This window comes from Pongo abelii, chromosome 9 (assembly GCF_028885655.2).
Source record: "Pongo abelii isolate AG06213 chromosome 9, NHGRI_mPonAbe1-v2.0_pri, whole genome shotgun sequence".
Taxonomy (NCBI): domain Eukaryota; kingdom Metazoa; phylum Chordata; class Mammalia; order Primates; family Hominidae; genus Pongo; species Pongo abelii.
This window is the reverse complement of record NC_071994.2, coordinates 121,908,301-121,923,277: the sequence shown is the minus strand read 5'-3', so window position 1 is coordinate 121,923,277 and position 14,977 is coordinate 121,908,301. Positions and strand designations below refer to the sequence as shown.

The following is a 14,977-nucleotide window of genomic DNA, read 5'->3' as shown; positions in this document are numbered from 1 at the left end:
GTTTTCTTTCTTTCTTTTTTTTTTTTTTTTGAGACGGAGTTTCGCTCTTGTTGCCCAGGCTGGAGTGCAATGGCACCATATCGGGTCACTGCAACCTCCACCTCCCGGGTTCAAGTGATTCTCCTGCTTCAGCCTCCTGAGTAGCTGGGATTACAGGTGCCTGCCACCATGCCCAGCTAATTGTTTGTATTTTTAGTAGAGACAGGATTTCTCCATGTTGGGCAGGCTGGTCTCGAACTCCCGACCTCAGGTGATCCGCCCACTTCAGCCTCCCAAAGTGCTGGGATTACAGGCATGAGCCACCATACCTGGCCGGCTGACCACCTCTTTATCCTGGGAACAAGCTCCTCCTGCAGCTGCCTCCGCATATTTGGCATCATCCTTGCCAAGTCTGGAGCAGGGCCTTATGTGTGGTGTTGTCTCCCCTGGAAGTCTCCAAGTCAGAATATCCTTCCTGACCCACCCTCTCCAGGCCAACCCACCATATTGCCATTGCAAGAATCCCAGCAGCGGAGGGTGGAGAAACTGCCTGGGGAATCTGAGCTATTAAACAAGCCGTCATCCGCAGGGGCTGCAATAGCAAAGGCTGCCTTTTCTGGGGAAACCTGGAAGTGTCTTTTTGAGTCAACAGTAGGTGCCCTGCTGTCCTCGCTGCATTTGCTGGAAGTTGTTTGCAGAGGTGTGGGCATCTGGAATTCACTGCCAAGGCCGTGAGGAAGGTGGTCGACGTTCCAGCTCAGCGTCACCTGCCAGAGCCTCCTCCTTCCCCAGCAGGTGACCCCTTCCCCCTTGAACCTGAGATGAAGGTGTTTGCTATGATCTCACCTCCATGTTACTGACAAGGTCTCCATTCCCCTGGCTGAGCTGAGCCTCTGTGGCCATGGGTGTCCTCTGAGCTCTCATGCAAATGGTGAAGCCAAGCCTGGACTGCATGCGGACCATGGTAAGGCCCCAGAGGACGCGGTCCTATTTGCTGCTTTGAGGCTGATCTTTGCTTATTTGACCACCAGGGTTACCCTGAGGCTGCAAGCGTGGAAGTAATGCCCAGGTGGGCCCCTGCCACCCTCCCTCCAGCCACAGACTTGTGTTATGTGAGGTTCAGAGTGAGAAGGCTCCTGAAGGAGCAGCTTTGTGGTGATTGGCTGACAATACTCTCAACACGCCTCCTGTGAGCCTTCTGGAATATTTGCCAGGAACATGACTGAGGCCTGCACAGTGAGGCAGAGGGCACGGTCCTCTGGGCCCCTCAGCTGCTGAAATGGAGTCAACTTCGGTGTTTCTACCCATAAGCGAAACAGGCGTATGGCTGACTATCTGCGCAGCTAAATTACATCATTTCCAACTTTTTTTTTTTTTTTTTGAGATGGAGTTTCACTCTTATTCCCCAAGCTAGAGTGCAATGGCGTGATCTCAGCTCACTACAACCTCCACCTCCCAGGTTCAAGCAATTCTCCTGCCTCAGCCTCCCAAATAGCTGGCATTACAGGCATGCGCCACCATGCCCAGCTAATTTTGTATTTTTAGTAGAGACTGGGTTTCACCATGTTGGTCAGGCTGGTCTCGAAATTCCTGAGGTCAGGTGATCCACGTGCCTCGGCCTCCCAAACTGCTGGGATTACAGGTAAAAGCCACCGCGCACGGTTTATCATTGCCAACTCTTACAACGGCTTTTGAAGAGAGCTGTTATTATCCCCACTTTGCAAAAGAAGAAACTGAGGCTCAGAGAAGTCATATGACTTGCCTGCATGCAAGCCAAATGTGGTCTCAGAGGTCAAAGGCAGGTGGTCCCAGGGGGTGAGGCAGTGGGGTGGGCAGGCCCGAGCTCTGTGCTAGGGCAGGTGCTCTTTTGGCCCTGAGTTCCTGCCATTGCAGGCAGCACTGATTGAGGAAAGTGAGTGGGAGGTGTTAGACCATAGTAGTTTCACAGCAGCAAATGACTATCACAGTAAGGACAAGCTTGTTCTTTGCCTGCTTATTTATTTATTTAACTACCACTCACTACAACAGAAAATGGTTATCTGCAGGTGCACAGCTATTCTAAGAGGGTGAACGGGGGTGTGCAGCTTCCTATTAGAGCTCCAAGGATCAGTCAGAGCCCTCCAGCCTGGCCCGCCCTGCCTTGCCAGCTCTGCTGCCCCAGGAGGCCACCTCACGTGCCGGCTGTTTCACTGCTGGCCTGGCCCCAAGGCCAGCCTAGGGCCTTCCAGGGCCCTCTCCCCTCCCGTCCAAATGGGGCCAAACCAAGCAGGGTGGTGAACTTTTTTTTTTTTTTAAGACAGAGTCTTGCTCTGTTGCCTTAACCTCCCGAGTAGCTGGGACTACAGGCACCCACCACCAAACCTGGCTAATTTTTGTATTTTTAGTAGAGACGGGGTTTCACCATGTTGGCCAAACTGGTCTCAAACTCCTGACCTCAGATGATCCACCCACCTGGGCCTCCCAAAGTGCTGGGATTACAGGTATGAGCCACCGAGCCTGGCTCTGATAGACTCTTTTTAAAAATTCTCAAAAATGTCCGGGCACGGTGGCTCACACCTGTAATCCCAGCACTTTGGGAAGCTGAGGTGGGTGGATCACCTGTGGTCAGGAGTTCAAGACCAGCCTGGCCAACATGGTGAAACCCCGTCTCTACTAAAAATACAGAAATTAGCTGAGTGTCACGCACATGCCTATAGTCCCAGCCACTCGGGAGGCTGAGGCAGGAGAATCGCTTGAACCCGGGAGGCGGAGGTTGCAGTGAGCCGAGATCACGCCATTGCACTCCAGCCTGGGCGACAGGGCGAGACTCCGTCTCAAACAACCACAACACAAAATTCTCAAATGATTTTATTATCAGCTGTAGCACAACCCAGGAAGGTGCATAAAACACATATGGCAGTTTAACAGATCACTGTGAAGCAGACACCTGGAAATCGAGTGGTGATAGGGCCTTGCCAGCATCCCAGAAGCTGGAAGTGCCCAGCTCCACACCATCCCGGCCTCGCTGCCTGCTGCTGGGGATGTCGGGAAGCATTTGCCCTAGAGCTCAGGTGAGAGGTCTGGGGATCCAGAGCTGGTGTCTACAAGACAAGGCAGGTATAAGAAGCTGTGGGTGCACATGCTCAGTGTCACCTGATGTTTGGGTCTGTATATATGGATGTTAGTCCTTGGTTCCTTATGCATTAACCGACACCCTTCCTTCACCCTCTTCCTACAGTGAGGTCTGCCTCTCACATCCTGAGGGAGGTTGAAGTTAGGCTAGGCAGAGGCATGCTACAGTATCCCTAGGACATTAGAACCTGGACGGAAGTGTAATGGGAATGAAGGAAAGCTTGTGACCGGAAGGCCCCTTGAGAAGAGAGCAGATGCTCAGAGGAAGGATCTGCTTGAGATTCCCTTCAGCTGTGACAGAAATCTGAAAACCAGTGGCTTAAACAACTAAGAGGGTTGTTTTTTCATATCACAGAAGTCTAGGGCTGTCGTGACTCAAAGTTGCCATCGAGAACCCAGTCTCTTTCCGCCTTCCTGGGCTGCTGTCTGAAGCAGGTGGCTGTCGGCTGAGGTTTACTCCCCTGTGGATGCAAGGTGGCTGCTGCAGTGCCAAGCCTTTCATCTGCATCAAGGCAGGAAGAGGGAGGGCAAAGGACTCAACGCAGAGCCAGTTGAGTCTCTCCCCTTTTAGGAGCCTGCCTTGGATCCTTTTGCAGTGACGTCCACTTATGTCTCATTTGCCAGAACTGGGTCCCTGGCCACCCTGAACTGTAGGGGAGCCTGGAAAATCAACTTAAACAAAGCTGGTCACACTGATACCCTGAGAACAGGCATTGAGAAGGAAACTAGTAGCTTTTCCTCAAAGAAATAATTTGCAGTGGGGACAATGAGACTTCCCTCCCCCAAGCTGCTTTCTAAGGATGGTGGGCCCAGGAGGGCTCAGAACCCTTGCTGCATGGGGTGAAACTTGGGGTCAGAGCTGAGTTGCTGAGGACTAAGAAGAGGCTGAGCTGCATCTCCTGTGGTGCCCTTCCCAGCCCTTCACACAGCTTGCAGCTTCTCCTTGAAATCAAAGCTGAACACATATTTTAAAGTGTTCTGTTTTTCCCACCAATGATGTATCTGCTTGTAAATATGTTAAGAAAGACTGGGCAGACAAGCTAAGTGGTGAGATGTGGGTGGGGACTCAGGTACACACAACCCCGAGGGCAGCCCAGAGCTGTGTCCTTATGGGCTAGGGCTTCACCATATTGGTCAGGCTGGTCTCAAACTCCTGACTTCAGGTGATCCGCCTGCCTCGGCCTCCCAAAGTGCTGGGATTACAGGCATGAGCCACTGTGCCCGGCCCTATCTTTCTTTTAGACTTGTAAGAGATCTCTACATATTACAGATACCAATATGTACATAGGATACCAATTTAAAGGGGCACCAAATGATTATGTCAACATTCCAGGCTGAGGTTGCATTCAGGGGTGGGGTCCTGCGTTCTGCAGGAGGACGAAGCCCCGGCCCACAAAGCCCCTTTGGTGGAGGTCAGACTCCTCCTAACCACACACACACAGGAATCACTCTTAGATTTACAGTCAGAATTAGAGACATTGAGACATTTTAAAAACAGGAGCATGTGAGTTGAAACATAAATTTCCACCTTCCTTTGACAAATCAGGATCCCCCAGCCCCACAGCAGCCAGCCTCTGAGCAGCAGCCTCCCTTACACAGGAATACGCTTCCGGTTCAGCCCAGTTCCCGTCACCCCAAGACTAGGTCCCCAACACTTACTTCCCTCTTGCACTGTTGGCTCCCTTATCCCCAACATATTTTGCACATACCTGTTACTGGAATTTGAGTTTGCAACACTGACCTAGAGCAAAGCCTTCAATTTATATACAGGCAACGAGGAATGGTAGAGGTTCTTGCCCAAGGGCACACAGCCTATGATGGTATAGCCAGGCCTTCAGTGGGGTCTCCTGGGAACTAGTGTCTCCTGGAGATCAACTAACACTGCGAATCTCAGGGACTGCAGAGCCTGTGGGGGAGAAAAGGAATGTAACTTGAATTGGGGTCACTTGGTTGCATCTGAATTTGCTGGTATTGGGCTGTGGCAGTGGAACTCTTGGCCTGGCAGGGAGATGCCTAGTTGTCTGGGCATGGTGGCCCCCTCACCCCATGCCCTGTTCCCACAGGGCGAGAGGAAGCCACAGTGGTTGAGGTGAAAACCAGAGGTTGTGCAACCCTGGCAGACAGAGGCAACCACGGACAGCTGCAGCAGGCTGGTGACTGGCCCACAGGCACCCTCCACACCCTTTCTGCAAAAATTGCTGTCATGTGTAGAATTTCGGAAACGTGCAAAGCCTGAGAGTGGGTGCTCAGGAGCCCTCCCTGGTGTGTGCAGGCGGCCCTCGGTGACTCAGCCCAAACCCCAACCATGGGCATCAGGCAGCTGAGGGTTAAAAAAAAAAGTTTTTGATGCACAGATGGCTGTGGTTTGAATAGAGGAGTAGGAGGAGAGAAATGGAGCCTTCCTTGTCTTGCTCCAGGCTCTGGTTGTGGCATAGGCCCTGCCCTGGGAGAAGGAGGTGGCAATGAGGCACACAGGCTGGGGGTCAGGCTGCAAAGCAGCAAGTCTGCCCCTTGGTGGCCTGCCCGCTGCCCTACCTGTATCCTCCCCGCCGGCTCCTCCTCTCCTCTTGTTTCAGGGAGTTCTCTCCTCCTCTGTCTCCCCTCACTGCAGGCTCATGTCCTATTTACCCTCTGGGATCTCTCCTGTCCGGGGATGACTCAGAGATGGGCCTGGAACATCAGGAGAGCCAGAATGCAAAAAAACAGAGACGAGTTCGGGCCTGCCCCCATGACCAACCCACCAACCTTGGGCAAATCTCCCCTGCAAACCACTGTGGGGTTCTCTGTAGAATGAGGGGCTTGGCCTGAATGAACTTGAGGCCCCTTGTGCAGTCATAATAGGCCCCATAATAGGCACTGGACCTGCAGGCCTGATACCAGATGCAGCTGCCTGAGCCTGGCATGAGGTCCAAGAGCCCGCTGGCCACAGCCTGTCCTCCCTCCCTCTCCTCCTCCAAGCTGCCCCTTGAACTGTGCAGGCCTCTTCTCAGGATTGTTCTGCAAACTTTCTGCTCCAGCTTCCTAGCCTGGGTGTGAGAGGCGGCCTAAGGGCCTGACGACAGCACCTGGGCTTGAGCCCTGACCCTAATACTCTCTCTGTGACCCAGGGCAGGTCAAGGCTCTTTCCTGAGCCTGAGTTTCCATCACCAGGGACAGAGATGAGTGACCCTGTCCTGCCTCCTGGACTCAGGCAATGTCCACCCTTCGTTCCACATGGATTTATGGAGCTGTGGCCACATTAGCCACTTTACCAGCTCCTGCAAGAACAATAATAATAGAAGCAAAACAGTAACAGAAGCACAGTTTGAAGTAGAGAGAAGTTAGAGCCCGCTGGTATGGGTGAGCAGAGGGTGTGTTAGAGAGGATGGGGAGGGAAGGTGTCTGAGGAGGTGATGTGTGAGCAGAATTGTGGCAGGAACCATCGCTGAGCTGATCTGGGAGAGGACAGTCCAGGCACGGAAAGGGCCGTGCAGAGGCCCTGAGGCGCTGTTCAGGGATTGGGAAGAAGGCCTGTGTGATTGGGGCAGAGTGGGAACAGGTCCGGGGAAAGCGGGATTCCAAGCAAGAGGGTCTGGGCTTGGGATCCAGTGGTAGGACTAGGGACGGGATAAAACCCCAAACCCTTTCCCCAGGTGAGGGGATGTGGATGAGCAAAGTAGCTCAGGACGGGGCTGAGCAAGCAGTAGCCCTGATTCCTCCTGAGACGGAGGCCTGGCCCAGGAGCTCAGGGAAGGAGAGAGCCCGCAGGCAGTGAACATCTACCCAGTGGTGCCAGAGACAGTGCAGGCAGCCCAGAGGAGACAGGACAGGCTGGGGTTTCCTGGGGAGGGTGGGGAGCCTTCCTGGAGGAGGTGAGGCGTTAGAGTAGATGCTGCCCGTCTGACCTCAGAAGTTCTTTCTAGAGGGCTCCGGTAGGGCCCAAAGGCAGCACTGCCCCAGGGAACGACTCCCAGGCCACAAAGTACAGAACCCTGCGGGCGTAGCGTTTGGCCGCCCTGAACACAGTCCTGTGGGATGAGCAGACCAGTGCCTGGTTCGACTATGACCTTGAGAACAAGGAGAATCGGGAGTTTTACCCATCTAACCTCACTCCACTCTGGGCCGGGTGTTTCTCTGACCCTGGCGGGGCGGACGAGGCTCTGAAATACCTGGAGGTGAGGGCACAGCAGGTGGCTCGAGTCTACTGCAGGCAGCAGCGCTCCCCCCCGACCCTGAGCAGGACCTGCAGGGGAGGCCGCTTCCTCCGGCTGTGCCCCTTGTCCCAGCCTGCGGGTCCCGCGGAGCCACCGGGGGGCAGCTGTGAGCCGAGAAGAGAAGGGCCAGGAAGGGGACGTCTGGCTTCCCGCCGGGCCCAGCGTCCTGGCTGCCAGTCCAGCCCCACCCACAGTCACGGGAATGTCTGGAACTTTCTAGGGCAGCCGGATCCTGATCTACCAATATGCCCCAGAATTGGATCCGAACCAACTTTGATGTCTACTGGCAAAAGTCAGCCATGTATGAGAAGCTGAGCTGGCCTGAGCCCTCGCCGCACCCCCAGGGCGTCCCCGTGGTGAGGCGGGAGGGTCAGGCTTGGCAGGACCGAGGGCCAGCGCAGCTGGGATGGTGGCGGCACCCAGTGGCCACTCCTGGGCACTGCAGGGGCTGCTGGGCAGGCAGAGCGGCTTCTCCCCACAAGGATCCCGTTGTTTGTTGTCCCTATGGCTGGGGGTGGGTGGGGTGGGGGCAGTGCCTGACCTACGGCCCGCCCTCTTATTCCTAGTATGACATTAGCAACGGTGGAGAGCCCGGTGGCGGAGGGGAGTATGAAGTTCATGTGAGCAGGCTAGGGGTGGGCTGGCCATCGCCCTACGGGGAACTCCTGGGCTCTGCTGCCCACGACCCCCCCCACAAGGCCTCAGTGTGCTCACCTGCATGTGGGGCTGGGGGAGGAGCTGACTGGTGCTCCCCGTACCATTAGGGTTAGGCAGGGCCAGTGCCCCTGGGGAGAGAGCCCACAGCCCCCACCAAGGGTTTGGGGCTTCCCCAGAGACCTGGCCCCACTGCCCTGCCTCTCCCAGGAGGGCTTTGGCTGGACGAATGGCGTGGTCCTGATGCTACTGGACCGCTATGGTGACCGGCTGACCTCAGGGGCCCAGCTGGCTTTCCTGGAGCCCCACTGCCTGGCGGCCGCCCTTCTGCCCAGCCCCCTGCTCAGCCTCCTGCCACGGTGACAGCCCTCCCCTCCTCACCTGGCCCCAGCTCCTGCCCCATTAAACCTCTGCACCAGTTCCTGCCTTCCCCTGCCTCTTCATGCCCTCCTACCTCCCAGCCTGTCCTCAGAGTGAAGTGGGGGGCAGGGTCACGACCTGGAGATCATGGGTAGGGGCCTAGCTCCCTCCTGGAACCTTCAGTAGGGTGGAAATCCTGCTCTGGGGAGAAGACCTATCTCTCCTACCCCAAGTGCCCCAGCGCCAAGCCCCACACTTCCAGCCTTCCACTCACTTCCTTAGTCTGAAGGCTTTACAAATACTGAAAACCCCCAGCCTGGGCCCAGGCAACCAAGAGCTCAATGCTGGGAAGGAGAGCAGGGGAGGCGGGGCCCGAATAAATATGTATAATTTATTTCTGCCCCTGATATTATTCCTTCAAAGCAGTCTGAATTTGAATGGATTGTCTCTGATCTATTTATCCTCCAGGGCATCATTAAAACAATTGTAAAATCAGCTGGCAATTAGTGGAGTTTAACTGCTGGATGTGCTCAGGGAAAGAGAGGAAGGGAGCCCTGCCAAGACCACTGTCACCCCAGAGTGGCTGTAGCCATCCCCAAAACTGTGTCTCCCCGAGGAGCAACCTCATGGGCTTAACACAGAGGGCGGGAAATAGACCAGGAACATAATTCAGCCAGTTGCTCCCCAAATACACAAATGAACAATAGCATGCTCTGGGTAGTGTGATGAGGCAGCCAGTACCCAGCATTGCTACAATCTGTTATCTAAAATGTTTGTTTTTCTACAAAAAATTAAGAGACACACACAAAAAAACAGGAAAGTATGACACACACACACACACACACACACGCAAGCAGGCAAGAGAAATTGTCTTATAGGAGTGACCACTAGGCTGGGCATGGTGGCTCACACCTGTAATCCCAGCACTTTGGGAGGCCGAGGTGGGTGGATTGCCTGAGGTCAGGAGTTCAAGACCGGCCTGGCCAACATGGTGAAAACCTGTTTTCTACTAAAAATACAAAAATTAGCCGGGTGTGATGGCACGCGCCTGTAATCCCAGCTACTCAGGAGGCTGAGACAGGAGAATCGCTTGAACCCAGGAGGTGGAGGTTGCAGTGACCCGATATTGCACCACTGCACTCCAGCCTGGGCAACAGAGCGAGACTCCATCTCAGAAAAAAAAAAAAAGAGTGACCACTATATACTAAAGAAAGAGTATCAATAAACAGATGGAAAGTATTAAAAAGGGCCAGGGGGTATAGTGGCTCACCCTTGTGGTCCCAACATTTGGTAGGCTGAGGCAGGAGAATCACTTGAGCCCAGGAGTTCAAAAGCAGCCAAGGCAACATAGTGAGACCCCATCTCTACAAAAATAAAAAATTAGCCAGGTGTGGTGGTGCACACTTGTAGTCCCAGCTACTCAGGACACTGAGGTGAGACTGCTTAAGCCCAGGAGGTGGAGGCTGCAGTGAGCTGTGATTGTGCCACTGCATTCCAGCCTGGGCAACAGCAAGATCCTGTCTCAAAAATGATAATAATAATAAAATAAAAATTAAGAAAGGGCTGGGTGTGATGGCTCACACCTGTAATCCCAGTGCTTTGAGAGGCCAAGGCAAGAGGATCGCTTGAGGACAGGATTTCAGGGCCAACCTGGGCAACATAGTGAGCTGTAATTTTTAAAACTAGCCAGTCATTATGGCACATGCCTGTAGTCCCAGCTATTTTGGAGGACGAGGGGGAAGGATTGTTTGTGCCCGGGAGTTCAAGGTTGCAAGGAGCTGTCATTGAGCCACTGCACTCCTGCATGGGTGACAGAGGAAAACCCTGTCTCTAGAAAATAAAAGAAAAAGAAAATACAAAGAGAACCAGCCAGGCACAGTGGCTCATGCCTGTAATCCCAGCACTTTGGGAGGCCTAAGTGGGAGGATCACCTGAAGTCAGGAGTTCGAGACCAGCCTGGCCAACATGGTGAAACCCTGTCTGTACTAAAAATACAAAAATTAGCCGGGTGAGGTGGGGCATGCCTGTAATCCCAGCTACTGGGGAGGCTGAAGCAGGAGAATCGCTTGAATCCAGGAGGCAGAGGTTGCAGTGAGCCGAGATTGTGCCATTGCACTCCAGCCTGGGCAACAGAGTGAGACTCAGTCTCAAATTAAAACAAAACAAAACAAAAAAAACTAAATAGGGGTTTCTTGTTTCTGGCCTAGGGTGTAAGGAGTGTAGCAATTGTCACTCCGTCTTAACAACAAGTAAAAAGCTGAATAAACAACACCAACAACTCTTCTTAGATCTGTCAGAGAATTAAGATCACAGAGCTGCCTCCAAAACTGGAGACAGACAGGCAGATACAGAGAGTCACAACTTACCAGAGTAGACGCCTCCACGCTGGGTTTCTTTTAACCAGTACTGGTTTGGTTTCAAGAAAAAACTGGAAGTCATACTAAAAGGCAGAAAATACTGCTTGAAGAGACAGAGCAAGTATCAGAACCAGACTCAACTATAGCGGGGATGTTGGAATTATCAGGCCGGAAATTTGAAACAACTATGATTAACATGCCAAGGGTGCTCAAGGAAAAAGTAGACAACATGCAAGAACAGATAAGTAATTTAAGCAGAGCTATGAAAATTCTAAGAAAAAAACAAAGAGGAAGTACAATGAGAAAAAAAAAACCCTAACGAAATGCCTTTGATCAGCTCTTTAGTAGACTGGACACAGCTGAGGAAAGAATCCATGAACTTGAGGATATGTCAATAGAAACTTCCAAAACTCAAAAGCAAAGAGAGGCAAGACTGAAATAGACAGAACAGAATATCCAAAACTGGGGAACAATGACAAAAGGCATCACACAGGCATTAATGGGAATATAGAGCAAGAAAGAGGGAACGGAAGAGATACTTGAAAAAATAATGACTGAGAATTTCCCCAAATTTATATCAGACACCAAACCACAGATCCAGGAAGCTCAGAAAATACTAAGGAAGACAGGTGCCCCCCAAAAAGAAGAAAAAATCAACACCTAGGCATATTATATTCAAATTGCAGAAATTCAAAGATAAAAAGTCTTGAAAGAGGCCAGAGGAGTAAAAAAACCTTACCTATGGAAGACCAAGGATAAAAATAACATCAGACTTCTTAGAAACCATGCAAGAAAGAAGAGAGCCATGTGAGATATTTAAAGCGTTGACAGAGAAAAAGATCCCACCAACCTATAATCCCTAGAATCTACATCCTGCAAAACCATCCTTCAAAAGTGATGGAGAGGCCCACACAGTGGCTCATGCCTGTAATCCCAGCCCTTTGGGAGGCCGAGGCAGGCAGATGGCTTTGAGCTCAGGAGTTTGGGACCAGCCTAGGCAACATGGTGAAACCCCATCTCTACAAAAAAAATACAAACTTTAGTGGTGGCATATGCCTGTGTCCCAGCTACTTGGAAGGTTGAGGCTGGAGGATCACTGGAACCTGAGAGGTGGAGATTGCAGTGAGCTGAGATCGCACCACTGCACTCTAGCCTAGGCAACAGAACAAGAATCTGTCTTAAGAAAAAAAAGAAAAAGAAAGAAAGAAAAGAAAAAGAAAAAAGAAAAAAAGTGATGGAGAAATGAGAACTTTCACAAGCCAAGAAAAATTGAGAGAATCTGTAGACCTGTCTTGCAAGAAGTATTTTTTTAAAAAAAAAAAAACTTCTTCAGAGAAAAGAAAGATGATATAAGTTAGAAACTTTGAACTACATAAACAAGGGAAGAGCTTTAGAGAAGGAATAAGTTAAGGTAAAATAAAAGCTTTTACTTTTCTTATCCTTAGTTAATCTAACAGATAATGGTTTGTTCAAAATAAAACAGGGCATTTATCCAAAATGCTTGATACTAGGAGAATTTTGGATTTGGGATTTTTTTTTTGAATTTTGAAATATTTGCAATATACTTACTGGTTCAAAATCCCAAATCTGATCATCCAAAATCTGAAATGCTTCAGTGAGCATTTCCTTTGATCATTATGTCTGTACTCAAAAAGTTTTGGATTTTGGAGCATTTCAGATTTTGGATGATCAGATTTGGGGTGCTCAATCTGTAATAGCAACTGTGTATTCAACGATTCTAGTTTATGGATAAGGGAACTGAATGACAGCAATGATAGAAGGGACAGGAGGGAGAAGTTAAGACTACTTTGTTATCATAAGGTACTTGCACTACAATGAAATGTAGTGTTATTTGAGTAGACTTGGTTAGTTGTAAGTGTATAATACTAAAAAAAAGAACTGCTGGAGGCCAGGCGTGGTGGCTCACGCCTGTAATCCCAGCACTTTGGGAGGCTGAGGTGGGTGGATCACGAGGTCAGGAGTTCAAGAACAGCCTGGCCAATATGGTGAAACCCCATCTCTACTAAAAATACAAAAATTAGCCGGGTGTGGTGGTGGGTGCCTGTAGTCCCAGCTACTTGGGAGGCTGAGGCAGGAGAATCACTCGAATCCAGGAGGCGGAGGTTGCAGTGAGCCAAGATCGCGCCACAGCACTCCAGCCTGGATGACAGAGCAAGACTTCGTCTCAAAAAAAAAAAAAACACTACTGGCCAGGCATGGTGGCTCACACCTGTAATCCCAGCACTTTGGGAGGCCAAGGCGGGAGGATTGATTGAGCCCAGGAGTTTGAGACCAGCCCGTGCAACATAGTGACGAGTTCCCCCAGAACAAAGCCAGTCTGCATAATGGGCAGAAGATCTGAATCACTATAAACCTTGCTTAAAAGAAGACATACAAATTGCAAACAGGTATATGAAAAGGTGTGCTACATAACTGATCATCAGAGACATGCAAATCAAAACTACAATGAGATATTATCTCACTCCGGTTAAAATGGCTTTTATCCAAAAGACAGGCAATAACAAATGCTGGTGAGGATGTGGAGAAAAGGAACCCTCGTATACTGTTGGTGAGAATGTAAGTTAGTACAATCACTATAGAGTTGTGTGTGTTTTTTTAAAGAACATTGACTGGGCACATTGGCTCATGCCTGTAATCCTAGCACTTTGGGAGGCCAAGGTGGGTGGATTGCCTGAGCTTAGGAGTTCAAGACCACCCTGGGTAACATGATGAAACCCTGTCTCTACTAAAATACAAAAAATTAGCCTGGTGTGATGGCAGGCTAATAAGTAAATAAACCCTTACTAATAAGTAAGCCCAGCTACTCAGGAGGCAGAGGTCTCAGTGATCTGAGTGACCAAAAAGTTGGTCCTATGAAAAGATCAATAAAATTGACAGAGAAGACACACATAAAATCAGAATGAGTGCAGAGGCACTACTATCAACCTTACAAAATTGAAAATAGAATACTATAAACAAGTATATGCCAACAAATTAGATAACCTAGATGAAACAGAAAAATTCCTAGAAACAGAAATTATCTAAACTGATGCAAGAAGTAAAAAGTCTCAATAGGCATAACAAGTAAAGAGATGGCATTAAAAAACCTTGCAATAAAAAAAGATGTTTAGGCCGGGCGCGGTGGCTCACGCCTATAATCCCAGCACTTTGGGAGGCCAAGGCGGGTGGATCACCTGAGGCCAGGAGTTCGAGACCAGCCCGGCTAACATGGTGAAACCCCATCTCTACTGAAAATACAAAAAGTAGCTGGGTGTGGTGGTGGGCACCTGTAATCCCAGCTACTCAGGAGGCTGAGGCAGGAGAATCGCTTAAACCTAGGAGGCAGAGGTTGCAGTGAGCCAAGATCGTGCCACTGCACTCCAGCCTAGGCAACAGAGCAAGACTCCATCTCAAAAAAAAAAAAAAAAAGATGTTTAATTTTATGTGTCAACATGGCTAGGCAAAGGTATCCAGATAGTTGGTCAAGCATTATTCTAGATGTTTCTGTGAAGATATTTTTTAGATGAAAATAACATTTAAATTTGTAGACTTTGAGTAAAGCGGGTTACCCTCCCTAACTTGGACGGGCCTTATCCAATCAGTTGAAGACTTTGAAAAAGACTGACCTCCCCAGAAGAAGAGGGAATTCTCCCAGCGTGCTGCCTTCAGACTTGAACTGCAGCTTCTTCCCTGTTTCTCCAGACTGCCAGCCTACCCTGGAGATTTTGGACTTGCCAGCTACCTCTCAAGCTCTCTCTCTCTACCCCCATTCCCCATATATGTATTGTTTCTGCCTAATATGGTCCAGGACCAGATGGCTTCATTGGTAAATTCTACCAAACATTTAAAGAATTAACATTAATCTTTCTCAAACACTTCCACAAATAGAAGAGGGGCATATTTCCAAATAGAAGAGGGGCCTCATGCTATGAGGCTAACATTACCCTGATATTAAAACCAGATAAAGACATCAGAAGAGGGCTGGGCATGGTGGCTCACACTTGGGGAGAAACACTTTGGGAGGCCAAGGTGGGAGGATCACTTGAGGCCACGAGTTCAAGACCAGCCTGGGCGACACAGTCAGATGTAGTCTCTACAAAAAAATTTAAAAATTACCCAGGCGTGGTGGCATGCACCTGTAGTCCTGGCTACTCAGAAGGTTGAGGCCAGATGATCACTTGAGCCCCAGGAAGTCGAGGCTGTGGTGAGCTGTGTTCATGCCACTATATTCCAGCCTGGGTGATGGAGCAAGACTGTGTGTCCAAAAAAAAAAATCACAAGGAAAGAAAATTACAGTCAAATATCCTCTATACATATTGATGC

At 50.2% G+C, this 14,977-nt stretch overlaps 2 long non-coding RNA genes across 3 annotated transcripts; one reads left to right on the top strand and one right to left on the bottom strand.

Annotated features, from left to right (window-relative positions):
• Positions 1-2,808: 2,808 nt before the first annotated feature.
• LOC129048793 (uncharacterized) lies at positions 2,809-7,793 on the bottom strand. Of its 2 annotated transcripts, XR_008511435.2 has the most exons (4): positions 7,239-7,793; positions 5,626-5,760; positions 4,800-4,996; positions 2,809-3,059 (listed from the first exon to the last, which is right to left on the bottom strand). It is a non-coding gene; the product is annotated as an uncharacterized LOC129048793 (long non-coding RNA). The 2 variants fall into 2 exon arrangements; XR_008511434.2 differs by lacking the exon at positions 7,239-7,793 and having other exon boundaries at positions 5,626-5,866.
• LOC129048795 (uncharacterized) lies at positions 5,971-8,690 on the top strand. Its single transcript, XR_008511437.2, has 3 exons — positions 5,971-6,429; positions 7,850-7,903; positions 8,148-8,690. It is a non-coding gene; the product is annotated as an uncharacterized LOC129048795 (long non-coding RNA).
• Positions 8,691-14,977: the final 6,287 nt, after the last annotated feature.